Genomic DNA, 14,589 nt, shown 5'->3' with positions numbered 1-14,589 from the left:
CAAAGGAATTAGACACAAAGATTAAACAACTTTCTCAGAGCCAAAATGGTTCCTGGAGTTGAGAATGGTGGCAAAACACTTTGGCTCTGATGTCAGATTGTTGGACTGTGAATCTTGGTCCTAATCCTTGTCACCAGTACAAACTCAAGCAATTAATTAACCTCTTAGTGGTTTCTTCATCGGTAAGATGGGGATAAAAACAATACCTACCATGGTTTGAGGATTAAATAAGTAATGCATGCAAAGTATTAGAATACTGCTTGTCATTTATTAATTAATCATTCATAAGCATCTATAAACATTGTTCTGGCATAAATAGTATAGGTTAGTTTCATGTCCCCTGCATAAGTATTAAAGTCACAGAAAACTCAGCAATTGAAACATTAAAGACAGAAGTCACTCTTAAGGCATCTCACTAAATTAGAAATAATGGAACTAGGTCCAAACTAGTTCAGCAAACTCCAGACAAAATTAGAGTCTGTCCTCCCTGCCATCTTCCTGTAATATCTTTCTTTTCATTATCCTGAGTATTCAAAACCAAAATTTCTTTCAGCTGAAATTACATATTTCCATTACCCTGTTTCCATTTTTTATGGCAAGATCACAAAGATGACATAGAGCCTGAGAAGGTTCATTTTGCCTGAGGAAGATTACCTGGCTATTTCCAAAGAGACATTGCATACAAGTCTTGAGGAAGGAAAGAACATCTCATTCTTATGGCCAAGCTATAAAAATTTCTTATACCTAAATCAAATTGTCAGGTCATTCTTCATTTTTAGTTAGTTTCATATGGGAAATATTACTATATGGTCATGATTATAAGCTGTGTTTTTAAAACATCCATACACAAAACAAAACTGGATATTAAAAACCTTGATCTATAAAATCTTGCTTCCCATCACATATAGGCACATAGTCCTCATCTAGGAATCTATATTATAAATTTATTGTGATATAATAGAAGCAAGATCTACACCCTTCCCTCAGTCCAGAAAAGCCCTAAATTAACCTCCATTAACCAGAAGCAATGATTCATCAGCCTTAAGCAAAATTCAGAATTCCATCTTTATTTGAATCATTTACCTTGCCCTTTCACATGGTTACAGACAGGCACCACTGTCCCCAGCCTGACTGAATTCAGCTGGTGTTGAATTCAGGATCTTGCTCAAGAGCCATTAGAATCAGACTAATTATGAATTCAGAAGGCTTGCCCAAAGCCTCACAGATAGTGTAAGTTTTAGTTCTGTGTGTCTGCTCCCTTACAAACACTTTAAGCAACATTATCCATTACCATTCTTGGGAAAAATGACATTTTGATCCAACTGATAGTGCACTAAGCATTGGGGCTATTTAATTAAGAACATAGAAATATATTACTCATTTTTTTATTTGCTTAAGGTTTATTTGCTTAAGAGGTTTTTGAAATATCTGCTCCAACTCCACTGACCAAGCTTGTCTGAGAGCTGCCTGCCTCACGCTCCAGGGTAAATCCTTGGCAGCTATGTTTATAGCTATATCACCCTCTTTCAAAAACAGAAGTTTTACACTGGCCCAAGTTGGACCAATCATCTCTCCTCTCCTGAGAATCTGGGGTTGACTCAGGCCCTTTGTCTGGGCTTGAAAAGACTTGAGTAAAGAAGATTCAAAGTCCTCTTTCTGGTCTCTCCTCAACAGGTTTGCAAATAGCATGAAGGGGACTGGAAAACCCAGTCTAGGGACCTGCACTGTTGTCAGTAGAAGCCAGAATAATGCTGCCTTGTTGGAAGAATCACTTCCTGCATGGGGAGTTGCCTGGTGGTCTAGTGGTTAGGATTCAGGGCCAAAGGATCACTTCCTGCAGGAAACAGTGTCGATGACTGGAGTCCTGCTGACATCACAGGAAAGTGGCCCTGGCGTCAGCAGCTGAAAGCCAAGACAAGGCCAGGCTGTGGGACAGGCGGAGGACACAGCCTGTCACGTGAGAGGATGGTGTCCTTGCTTCAGGGTGGCTGGCAGGTTGCTCCTTCACTTTCTGAGCACCTTCCCTGGTGCGACCTCCTGCACTCTCTGGGTACCAGTTTCTCACACACTCTCCAGGCAGTTAGTCACAGAAAGTGGTGAGTTCACCCCTTTTAGGGGATTTCCTATAAATGATTCTAAGTGTTAACTTCTTTAAGTATTAGTCGTTCAGTCGTGTCTGACTCTTTGTGACCCCATGGACTGTAGCCCACCAGTCTCCTCTGTCCACAGGATTCTCCAGGCAAGAATATTGGAGTGAGTTGCCATGCCCTTTTCCAAGACCCAGGAATTGAATCCAGGTCTCCTGCATTGCAGGCAGATTCTTTACCACCAGGGAAGCCCAAAAATAAGATATTTTTTAAACGGAAGTCAGTGCTGGAGTGGGTTACCATTTCCTTCTCCAGGAGATCTTCCCTAGCCAGGCATCAAACCCACATCTCCTGTGTCTCCTGCATTGCAGGCAGACTCCTTACCAACTGAGATATCAGGGAAATCTTTAAGGATATTTATATTTCTATAGGCATTACTACTACTCCAGTAGTAGTGCTGATATTAGGACTAGTACTCCACTCCTAGTAGTAATGAAAATGGATAACAATTTGAAGACTTCTCCTAAGGTACTGCAGACCAGACATCCCCTATATGCTCTGCTACTCCCCTCAAGTACTCTCTCCTACACGGACACCCACCCTATCCCAAGGAGCCCCTGTGAGCTCCACAAGTCCTGATGAAGTCTCTCACAGTGCCTTCCCCCTTGGATTAGCTCCCTAATTGATTTTTATTCAAATGCTTCAGGATCCAACACACACAGGGAGACAGGCAGAATGGGATCTGGGATTGGGAATCATTGCCTGAGAATGGAACCCTCAGAGAAAGAGGGTAGAGTAGGAATAAAGCCAAAGACTGATTTCTGGAGAACACAAGATATAAGGGCTTGGGGGTGGAGAAGAGGAACTAGAGACTGCAAGGAGGAACCAAGGAAAATATCAGAAAGGTGAAGGTGGAGAGAACATGTTTAAGGATAGAAGCTGGACAACAGCGCCACAGACAGAGAAAGACAGAAAGGCAGGAGAGTCAGCACCTGAGAGGCAGCAGAGCCCTGGACTCACCCATCTCAGACTGGCACAGGATGACAAGGCAAACACTGGCCAGCTAGGGTGGTCAGAATCTGCCAGGGAGGAGGCAAAGTCCAACAGCAATAGGAGGCCAGAGACTAACTGGCTAAAACTAGTCCCAAGGAGTCACAGATATTGAAGTTGCTAAACTGAGAAAAATTAACTCAATATTATATAGAAAATACTTTAAAAGACTATTCATCAATGTCACTCTCCTCTAACCACCACCAAAAAGGCATAGTGTGGGCACTTCATACTTTCCCAGAGGAGTGCTACTATGCCTGGTGACAGTAATGAAACCAATATATTGACCAGCTCTCTGGAACTTTAATGACCCAGATTTTATTCATCTGTCCTCCACTTCTAAAACAGGGAGGAAAGTTATTTTTTTAAAAAAGTACTACACATTTTAGAGATTTATTCAACAAAGAAATATAGAATCTGTACAGATTCAACTCAAAACCCTCATGCCTCTTCCAGCCATACAAGAACAGATGTTTGGGATAATAACCCTGAAATAAAAGATCCCAATCACTAAAAAACTACTTATGCTCATATACTTTACTTAGCAAAATCTTATCCTTTAAAAAGTTCTGTTCCACTTAATCTTGTCAACAACCCTAAGAGGTAGATATTACCTCATTAGGATTAATCAAACTCAAGCAGTTGTAGAGATTCACAGTAAATTTATTTTGGCAATACTATAGATAGTCTTGTTGCTCCTATGAGTTTCAGATATCAAAAATTAAATCACTTATGAAGGAAACAGCCTCATGTGTTCTGAGAAAACACTTCTTGAAATATTCCATTCCTTTCTGTAACTATTTTTAAATTATTGAGATATGAAATGAAAAAACAAATTTTTTAAGCAGTATGTTTGGGAGGTTTCCTTGTATTCCCTAGGCTCAAAAATAACAAATTTAATAGGATTTTAATTCTCTAACTTGGGTGACAGGGTTCTACTGAAATATCTGTCCCCCTTGACTATTTTACTGACAAATTAATAGGAAAGTAGGAGAAGATATTAAACCAGTATATAGAGAAGCCAAGTTTATAACTCATTTTGCCCAATATCCTTTCTTTTCTATTTTATTTCACTCTATTGTTTCCCCATCCATAGATTCTCTAAACTAATGGTAGACTCTTGGTAGAAACTAATGGTAGAAAAATTAAGATATGTTACTCTAATATGTTAATCAATGAAATGTTGCATATATCAAGACTGACCCCAAATGCCCAGATGTTTCAGTACATGATTAGGAATTATCATATTTAGCTAGAATGCATGGTGCCTCTCATATTCTCTCCTCTCCTCAGTCAGTCTTTCTGACTAGGATGCCTTATGAAAGGTTATTAGGCTGTTGACTGACTGTTGACTGACGGATCCCTCTGGGTACCCAGTAACATCTGACTCATTCTCCTTTTCCACTGGCCAAGCCGTGTAGTCAGAGGAAAGATGGCCAGCTATGAGAAAAGAATCGCTCCAGGAAAGGGCATATGTGCTAAGGGCAGCTGTTTCCCTTCTCTCTCAGGACATCCAGGTGGCATTACTAAATTTCCTGTATGTGGGCCCCTGGAAAAGTTCTCTGGCCTCAGGCAGGGATGTAGGGAGGGGCAGGGAACACTTTTCCCTTTCAAACTGTCTTTCTTTACCCATTGTAACCAGAGGATCACTGCTCACTATGTTGTCTTATAAATTATTCCTGTAAGATTTATAGTCATTTCTATGCTTCAAGTCAAACATTCTTTTAAGGCCAAACAGAGTAATTTACTGGATTGTGTCTGTAAACAATCTTATAAATAGTTGCTCTCTAGTTCAAGGTGAATAACAGTCAGTGGCAGGCTGGTATCAAAGAATACTGATTGCAATTCAATTTTATTACCTCTGAGGATTCACCCTGAGAAATAGGGCAGACTGGTCAAAAATCTATAGGCTGATCATTGTGGGTCTACATTAGAAAATCCTTTCCAAGTAAACACCTCTTATAAGGATTTTTGCCTTCTCTCTTCATCGATGACCATATATATTTTTTCTTTCCTGGAGACACCAAGATGACAGTATTACTAATCACACCTGCAGTTATGGCCGAGACGGGCAGTGCATGTTCTTTCCAGCCTGTTTGCACACAAAGCCTGATCTCTAGGTTGTGGCTGCAAATGCTTGTTTAGACCCTGACACACCCCATAAACACCCTCTATCCCTGACATTATTGCAAATGGCAGTGAACAGAATGTTAACACTCATTAAGCTTCTCATTCTTGGTTATTTCATTTGCAATGTAAAGCTCAGATAGATGCTGGCAAGATTTTCAGGAGACTAGATATTCTGTCCAGGCATATTTAACTCTCATGGTTCTAGAAATATTCTTATTAGCCTATGCTCTTTGATTTGGCATGCAGTTTGATAACACATTGATAGCATTTTCTGCCTGTATACCTACCAAAGAATACACGAACCTCTTAACTTTCCCCAGAATTATATGGAATGTTCCAAAATGTGCCACTGGACATAGTCACCCCAGGAAAACTGTGGTAAGGAAGTACAATACTGTGAAAAAAATCTAGACTATGAAACTCAATTCTGGTGGTGATTTTAGCCTAAGGGAACACAATAAGAGTAAGTCATGCTCACATCTGTTTTGTTTCATGTCCTTACAATCCAGAGAATGCTTAGCCAAAGTAAAAATTTAACTTTTTATCAAAGATTCCTTTCTCTCATTATCTCACTTTTCAAGTCTGAAATATTTCAGACTTCAGTGCTTCTCCAGGGCCAAACTCGGTACTCAGTAAACAAGATTTTGCCAAATGTGCATGTGTGCTGCCTTAGCAACTAGATGTCAAGGGTAAATCAAAGGTGAGGAAGAGGAAATGAAGTGCAGATGAAATTGTAATGTCTTTGTTATTGGTGATGTCTGTGAGATAGGAACCAAGTCATTATTGTGAGGTGCAAAGGATTTGTGTTAATGTTACAACTAGGTAAACTTTATTGAAACTACCTTTCAGCTCCCAAAAGAATGCTACTGCATTAAAGCTAGCTACCTTAATGTTCATCCTGTTATATTGCTGGTTGCTATGGCAATATCCTCCTAGGTATTTGTAAGGTCACAAAAGGAAGAGCTAACCCTCTTACTCCTGGAATAACTAATGCGGTTCTGTTACTTGCTTGATGTAAATGGTCTCAAGTGACAGCGAACTGTACATATAGTCAATTACAACTGCTCAAAGGAAATGATTTGTTGTAACAGCCGCTGTTCAACCTCTGTGACATCAATGTTTCTATGGAAACAGTTGCCTATTGCACTGCTTTGAATTGAGTATTGATCAAACTAGGACCAACACTATTTCAGAGACTTGCTACTTTACTGTGTGGCAATTTACGATAGGAACTCATAACATCACTGTATATTTCAAGCCCCAAGGAACCAATTTAGCAGACAGTTACAGTAGAATATTAACAGAGGTCAATAATGGAAGTCTGATTATAGTCCTAGGACAATTATTCAATGCTTTTGTTGTCTGCCCTTCCAAATTCCAGCAGCGATTACGGTTTTCAAATAATAATATTCATGCCTGAAGAAAGTGCTATATCCATTCATCTCCTATTTTAAACTTTATTTTTCATTGTTATGTTATCTATCAATAAAATTATTTGGCTATATTAACCAAGCTGTGACCCCTCAGAAGTAAATAACTATTGATCAGGGAGTAAAGATCTACTGGTGCACAAAACTGTTTTCCATTAATGATCTTATTGGCTCAGCCGATAAGATGGTCGTCCTCAAACAACTGAAGATGCAAAAGCAAAGAATAACATAGGTATAATTTCCACAAAGAACAGCTAAGTTTGAACCCCTATCTTTGTTAAAGAATGGACTCTTCCACCTCAGTTGAAGGAGTAGTGAAAATAAAAACAATGTCATGCTGAATTCTTCTGCAAGTTTTTCACTCTGCACAGTATTTCCTTTGTCTGTGGATGTTTCATTCAATCTGCTTTGGAAACAACCTTCATGACGGTCTCATCCAACCCTTGTCCTTTACAGATAAGAAAACAAGGTGACATGGCCTCTCTGGTGTCTTTCATAAGATAAATGTTCTCCTTTCAAATATATGTGATATCTTATGTTGAAAAAAATTCATGATTTATTCATCTGAATGAAAATACATGCCAATTATTTTCTACTCTTAGATTGATTTGTCAAGAACCTCAGTCAACAAATTCTATAAAATTATTTATTTCTATCCTTCCTTATCCTGGAAAAGGTCAGTTTTCATTCCAATCCCAAAGAAAGGCAATGCCAAAGAATGTTCAAACTACCACACAATTGCACTCATCTCACACACGAGCAAATTAATGCTCAAAATTCTCCAAGCCAGGTTTCAACAGTATGTGAACCGTGAACTTCCATATGTTCAAGCTGGATTTAGAAAAGGCAGAGGAACCAGAGATCAAATTGTCAGCATCTCTTGGATCATCAAAAAAGCAAGCGAGTTCCAGAAAAACATTTACTTCTGCTTTATTGGCTATGCCAAAGCCTTTGACTGTGTGGATCACAACAAGCTGTGGAAAATTCTCCAAGAGATAGGAATACCAGACCACCTGACCTGCCTCCTGAGAAATCTGTATGCAAGTCAAGAAGCAACAGTTAGAGCTGGACATGGACATGGAACAACAGACTGGTTCCAAATCAGGAAAGTGTATATCAAGGCTGTATATTGTCACCCTGCTTATTTAACTTCTATTCAGAGTGCATCATGTGAAATGCAGGGCTGGATGAAGCATAAGCTGGAACCAAGATTGCTGGGAGAAATATTAATAACCTCAGATACGCAGATGACAACACACTTACGGCAGAAAGAGAAGAACTAAAGAGCCTCTTGATGAAAGTGAACGAGTAGAGTCAAAAAGTTGGTTTAAAACTCAACATTCAGAAAACTAAGATCAGGGCATCCGGTCCCATCACTTCATGGCAAATAGATGGGGAAACAGCAGAAACAGTGAGAGGCTTTACTTTCTTTGGCTCTAAAATCACAGCAGATGGTGATTGCAGCCATGAAATTAAAAGACACTTGCTCCTTGGAAGAAAAGCTATGACCAACCTAGAGGGCATATTAAAAAGAAGAGACATTACTTTGCCCACAAAGGTCCATCTAGTCAGAGCTATGGTTTTTCCAGTAGTCATGTATGGATGTGAGAGTTGGACTAGAAAGAAAGCTGAGCACAGAAGAATTGATGCTTTTGAACTGTGGTGTTGGAGAAGACTCTTGAGAGTCCGTTGGACTGCAAGGAGATCCAACCAGTCCATCCTGAAGGAAATCAGTCCTGAATATTCATTGGAAGGACTGATGCTGAAGCTGAAACTCCAACACTTTGGCCACCTAATGCGAAGAACTGACACATTGGAACAGGCCCTGATGCTGGGAAAGATTGAAGGGGGGAGGAGAAGGGAACGATAGAGGATGAGATGGTTGTATGGCATCATCAACTTGATGGGCATGAGTTTGAGTAAGATCCTGGAACTGGTGGACAGGGAACCCTGGCGTGCTGCAGTGCATAGGGTTGCAGAGTCAGACACGACTGCGCGACTTAACTGACTGACTAATCCTTCCTATTCCAACAGAATTTGAGGCAGATAGCCAACCACTTTATTGCAGTGACATTGACCACAGCACAGATTGTGAAAATTAATTTTTGCAGCTGAAGTTATAAAACTTCAGAAAGCACTTGAATAACATGGCTACATGCCAAAGTAGGGCAGGTATCTATGAATGAAATCTGTTTCAATACCTAGATAGAACCACTAACTTTTTATTACCATAATTGAAAAATTATGGCTTGGGGAATGATTCTTGTCAGGTAATAACAAATTCATCCACCTGCTTGAAAGAAGCTCCTCCTTAAATAAGGGAAAAGAACATTCTCCTAGCTAGCTATTGATTTTTAAAATCCTATATGGATAACTTGAAAATAAAAATCAGTTAAAAAAATCAGTCTAAGTCAAGTATAAAATAGTATTTAAATCAGTCTGGATCTCATCACACATTTTTTAGTCACTAAGACTGAGTATTCTTGATAATGATTACTGTCTGTATTGGGAGATGAGCTTTTCTTATTCATACAGAAAGTATTTATTGAGCACTCACTAGATACCAGATACTAGTCTGAACATGCAGACATGGGGCTGAATGAGGCTAGCTCTCAGTAATAAGTGGTAAGAGTCCTTAGTCATGTAGAGTAAGGAGTAGGAAAGACATGGTCTCTGATCCCTTACTAAATGTCCTCCCTTTGTCTCTTTTGCCATATTCTACCACCATTTTTGCCTGCTTATATATTTATATTCTGCTTTGCTATAGAAAGGATTTGAGGTGGACCATAAATTTTATTCTGAGCTTCCCAGCAGCCAGCACAAAAAAAGGAAACATAACCAGCCATGTGATTCTATGTCTGGAAGATTAAAACAAAACTAAGCAAAACAAAAAGCATGTGTGCAAAAATGTCCCACAACACTGTGTCGAGACCAGAGAGAATTATCCCAGGTCCTTAGAAACCAAACCTTGACAATGTGAAACAACATCTTCTCCAACACAATTCCCATAAATGTACCCCTGTGCTTTGTGGGGTAGAAGGGTAGAGCTTTCCAAAGTCCATGAACATACACCAAAGTGCAATTCAATAAACACAATCCTGCAGGAGAATCAGATAATGCCTTTTCTGAAATACTGTTTTCTGTCAACATATAGATCTTGAGGCGTATTAAAAAGTGAAACCATTAGTAAACCATCTATATAATACCCAATTTTGAATAATGTACCTTCCTAGTCTACCCTGAAAGTCACGCAGGTACCAATATTTACACCTAAATATTAACCAAGAGATGAGTTGCCTTACTCTCCTGTTCCTCTGTCTATATCCATTGTGTGTATCTGTAATGTTTACTCTGTAAGTGAGACAATGTAGAAGAGTTTTTATAAAAATGTTAATTCTGGTTTTAGTCTATGGATCTCAAACTGTTTTGACTTGGACCATTCCTAGCTTATCCAAACTAGATCATCTGTATTGAAGAAGGAGGAGGAGAAGGAAGAGGAGAGAGAGAGAGAGGAAGAGGGAGAAGGAAGAGGATGACAAGGACAAAGGACAAGGAGGAAGATAAGGAAAGGGAGAGAAAGAATTATATGAAATAATTCTGGATCTAGCTAATCCAGCGGTGGCATGTAAGTTATTTAAAAGCATATTAAGCAGGAAAGGCTGGGACACAAGGCTGCTTTATCTCCATTGAGCCATCAAAAGGCCTTACATTGAATTCATGTTGCCTAATCCATATATAGAGAAAAAGCAAGAGAAGGGCCAGCAAAATTCCACCACAAATCTAATGGATCACTCTGTGGAGCAGTGAAACTCACATCAGAGGTCGCAGAGGAATAGTATTAAAGCCCCCTTCCTCCTCATGCTCTTTGTGACTTTTCAAAAAGGAAACTGGTTTGCATTTGACTTACACATTTACAAGTCTATAATCGAGAAGAATCCACAGTCAAAGCAGCTTGAGTTACAAAGTCAAGGTAGTTAATAAGGTAGTTAAATAAGGTAGTTAAATAAGGAATAGTGAGTTTCTTAGGTGTCAATGGAAACTGACTTTCACTTACAACCAGTGTACCTGATCAGGGGTTAATATCCAAAATATACAAAGAACTCATACAACTCAACTTAAAAAAACAAAACAAAACTGATTTTAAAATGGGCAGAGGACCTGAATAGACAAATGGCCAACAGACACTTGAAAAGATGTTCAAAATCACTAATCATCAAGGAAATGAAAACCAAAACCACAGTGACATATCACCTCATACCCATAAGAATCATCAAAAGGATAGAAAATAACAAACTTTAATAAGAATAAGGAGAAGAGGGAATCTTCATGTACTATTGGTGGGACTGTAAATTCATGTAACCCTTCCAGAAAACCATTTGGAGTTTCCTCAAAAAATTAAAAATGGAACTGCCTTATGATCCAGCAATTTCGCTTCTGGGTATTTATCCAAAGAAAACAAAAATACTAATTCAAAAAGATATACACATACCAATGCTTTTTGTAGCATTATTTATATTAGTCAAAATATGGAAACAACTTAAATAATGTCCATTACTAGATTAATGAATAAAGAATATGTGATACACATACATATATATGTATGTATATATACACGCACAATGGAATGTAGGCTTAGTTGCTCAGTTGTATCTGACTCTTTGCAACCCAATGGACTATATATAGCCTGCCAGGCTCCTCTGTCCATGGGATTTGCCAGGCAGGAATACAGGAGTAGGTTGCCATTTCTTCTTCCAGGGGATCTTCCTGACCCAGGGATTGAACCCACATCTCCTGCATCTCCTGCATTGGCAGGTGGGTTCTTTACCTCTGAGCCATCAGGGAAGCCCCAGTGGAATATCACTTAGCTATAAATAAAAATGAAACCTTGTCACTGTGATAGCATGAATGAATCAAAAGGTTATTACGCTAAGGAAAATGAGTCAGACAGAAAAAGACAAACATGATCTCAAACATGGAATCGAAAAAAAGAAAACACACAAAATGAAAACAGACCCTTAGATACAGAGAATAAACAGGCAGTTGCCAGAGAGGAGCCTTTGCAGCTGTGCCTCAGTCCTGACCAGATACTTGCAAGCCTCCTGTGTGCTCTCCCCAGGGCAGTGTTGAAAACTCAAATTTGCATGCTCTCTCCCAATCCCTCTGCCTCAGGCTGGCTTTCTGCACGTGCTCACTAGTCATCTAGAGGCTCCCGTTGCTGCCCTCAGGTTGGGCTCAGGGCGTTAGTCACAGGGTGGAGGTGGAGGGTGATGGTGTCATGCTCAGAGCATGTGGGCCAGTTGAGGGGATCCCCAGAAGCTCATGGACAGGCTTCATGATGGAGTCTGTGAAGGGGTTAGTAGGCTTGGTATCCTCTGATGCCCTCTGACAGTGCTGGCTGCTGTTCTTCCAGTCCTTCCCACTCTCCTAGGCAGCGCAGCCTAGCGTCCTGGATGGGGCAAGAAAGAAGTGGACCACTTTGAAAACATCCCACAGAACCACAGAACCCAATGCTCAAACACAGGCTCTGATGTTCCCTCAGGGGAGTAGTGTGGGCCATGAAGGTCTCTCTTGACTCTGACCTGTGCTGTCTTGGAAGAAGGGAGATGTGAGAAGAATAAAGCTGTCCCTCTCACCCTCTTCAATGCATTCAATCTTGACATTTTTTTCTTCAACAACATGCTGGAACTTCTCTAGTAAACCATCAGCATTCCACAAAGTCACCCTCACCCATTGGAGTTTGTCAAAGTCAGTATTCTTTGGGGGAAGACAGTAGAAAACTTGTACGCCAGCATGTTGTTGATGTCACTCTCCTACCCTCTGTCCTCCCCATGCCCGTTTCCCTCAGTGAAGGTGAGCTGTGGGTACAATGAAAGAACATCAGGGTACCAGGACTCAAAGCCCCACCTCTGCTTCCTACTGGTTACCTCCCCTCTGAAAAGTTGTAGCAAGTGGCTTTCAAAGTCTCCTAGTCAAGTCAACACATCATATATATGCATTCTCTCTTCCAAAGGAATTTGAAGATTCATTGAACTACTGTATGTGAAACTGTCTTGTAAACTGCAGAACCTTATTTAAATAGGAAAGGATACTTTATTGAAAGCATTTTTTTTTTCATGGTCTGCCTAAATCTCAGAACAACTAGGTGGTACTTTGGGTTTTCTGATCTCTTAGAATATATTTTAAGAACTGCTGGAAACAGAGTAATACAGAGAGGAACAACTTAGCTAGGTAAGTGGAATCCACATGCTGGCACGGGAAAACCACAGGTCTCAGACTCTGATGTTTCCAGTGGGCTCCGGCCTCATCACTCTCCCATGTGAGCGCAGGCTTGGCACTTGGCCCTCTGAGCTTGTAAACTCAGGTGAATGATCTCCAGCCTGACGAAGCCTTGTGATGATTAGGACATGCGAGGGCACCTGGCAGGTAGCAGGTGCTCGGTAAGTGAGAACTCTTACAGTTTCACAGAGAAAGGAAACAATAAACTGGACAGAACTATATATATATATCTATATCCTGTTCATAATATTGTTCTCTCTCAGGGAGATTTGGAATAAGGAGGTTTTGTCTTGGAACCCATCCAGGCAGGTTTAATTACTAGGGTGCCACATTACCTCCAGGAGTCTATCTCAACAATGTTCAGTTAGTAGAGGAGGTATTACCTTCATTCCCGTTCTACAGGTGAGAAAAATCAAATGGTTATATTAATTAGTGGAACACTAGAACAGGACAGGAATCAAGGTCTTCTGATCACCGTAGTTCTCATGTCCTCCACAGTCCCTTCCCATGTACCCTGTAAGGAGCCCCAGGACAAGCAATGCCAAAGCATAGATAACATCCTAACAAAATGCCAACACCAGAGGGAAGTACAGGGGGATGCTACCTGTCGACTTGGGATATTAAGTTTTAGCTGGCAAAAAGTCATCTAGAGAAATCCTAAAGAGGGCATATCCGTCCCCAAGTCTTAAAAGAAAACATTCTAAAAATGCCAAGTTTTAGTGTCAGTCTAGAAAACAAGAAGACACTGCCACAAGATGGGTAATTACTTCATCTTCAAGGTCTTCCAGCACCCCTGGTCCTTGTATTATCAAATCTGGGCTATCTGAACAATTCCCACCAAATATAATGTCATCCTAGACATGCTCGTTGGAAAAGACCATGATGCTGGAAAAGATTGAAGGCAGGAGGAGGAGGGGACAACAGAGGATGAGATGGTTGATGACATCACCAACTCAATGGACATGAGTTTAGGCAAATTCCAGGAGGTGGTAAAGGACAGGGAAACCTGGTGTGCTGCAGTCCATGAGGTAGCAGAGTCAGACACAACTGAGTGACTGAACAAGGCTTTAAGGATCTCTGATGGCCAAAATCCCTGCTGGTTTGGATTATCCAAGGCTTTGGGAAGGAAATATGGGAGAGGACAAGAAAATTATTAATGGCCTAAAGCAAAAGATTTCAGCTAAATGCCACTGCACATTTGTTCTTCTGGACCTCAGAACCAGCTTAGAATTCAAGTATAAAGGTCATAGACCCAAAGGGCTGTCAGTATACACCTTAGATCATGAGCTCCCCTAGCCTGACAGTTGGAAAATAGTCACAACTATAACCACTCCATCTGAAACCAGCTCCATTTTCCCATCTCTCCAGTACCTCCTACACACTTAAAAGTTGCCACTCTCCTTTGAAAAAACTACTGCTAAGATTTTCCCTAGAAATTCACAATGAACTTAGTGAGGAGGTGCTGTCAATTCTGGCTGATTTATTAATTAACTAAGGAAATTATATATTTATAACATATAATAATATATTATTACACAATAGAAAATTTCTTTAAGCAAAGACTTCAGTGGAAATTTGGACTAACTGAATTTTTCAATTGGATACCTAATAATAAT

At 40.1% G+C, this 14,589-nt stretch overlaps 1 protein-coding gene across 6 annotated transcripts in view; it reads right to left on the bottom strand.

Annotated features, from left to right (window-relative positions):
- Positions 1-14,589, bottom strand: part of LOC122688494 (histone-lysine N-methyltransferase SUV39H2-like) — a 380,972-nt gene that overhangs the window by 120,991 nt on the left and 245,392 nt on the right. Inside the window, exon 6 of one of the 6 annotated variants that reach the window (XR_006339486.1) lies at positions 11,494-12,143. The exons of the other annotated variants lie outside the window; for them this stretch is intronic. The gene's annotated coding sequence lies outside the window, so the exon portion shown is untranslated. Of the gene's footprint in view, positions 1-11,493; positions 12,144-14,589 lie in introns of those variants that run through there. 6 annotated transcript variants of the gene reach the window in all.

The sequence above is a fragment of the Cervus elaphus genome, chromosome 33, assembly GCF_910594005.1.
Source record: "Cervus elaphus chromosome 33, mCerEla1.1, whole genome shotgun sequence".
Classification (NCBI taxonomy): Eukaryota; Metazoa; Chordata; class Mammalia; order Artiodactyla; family Cervidae; genus Cervus; species Cervus elaphus.
The sequence above is the reverse complement of the archived record's forward strand: the minus strand, read 5'-3'. Positions and strand labels throughout refer to the sequence as shown.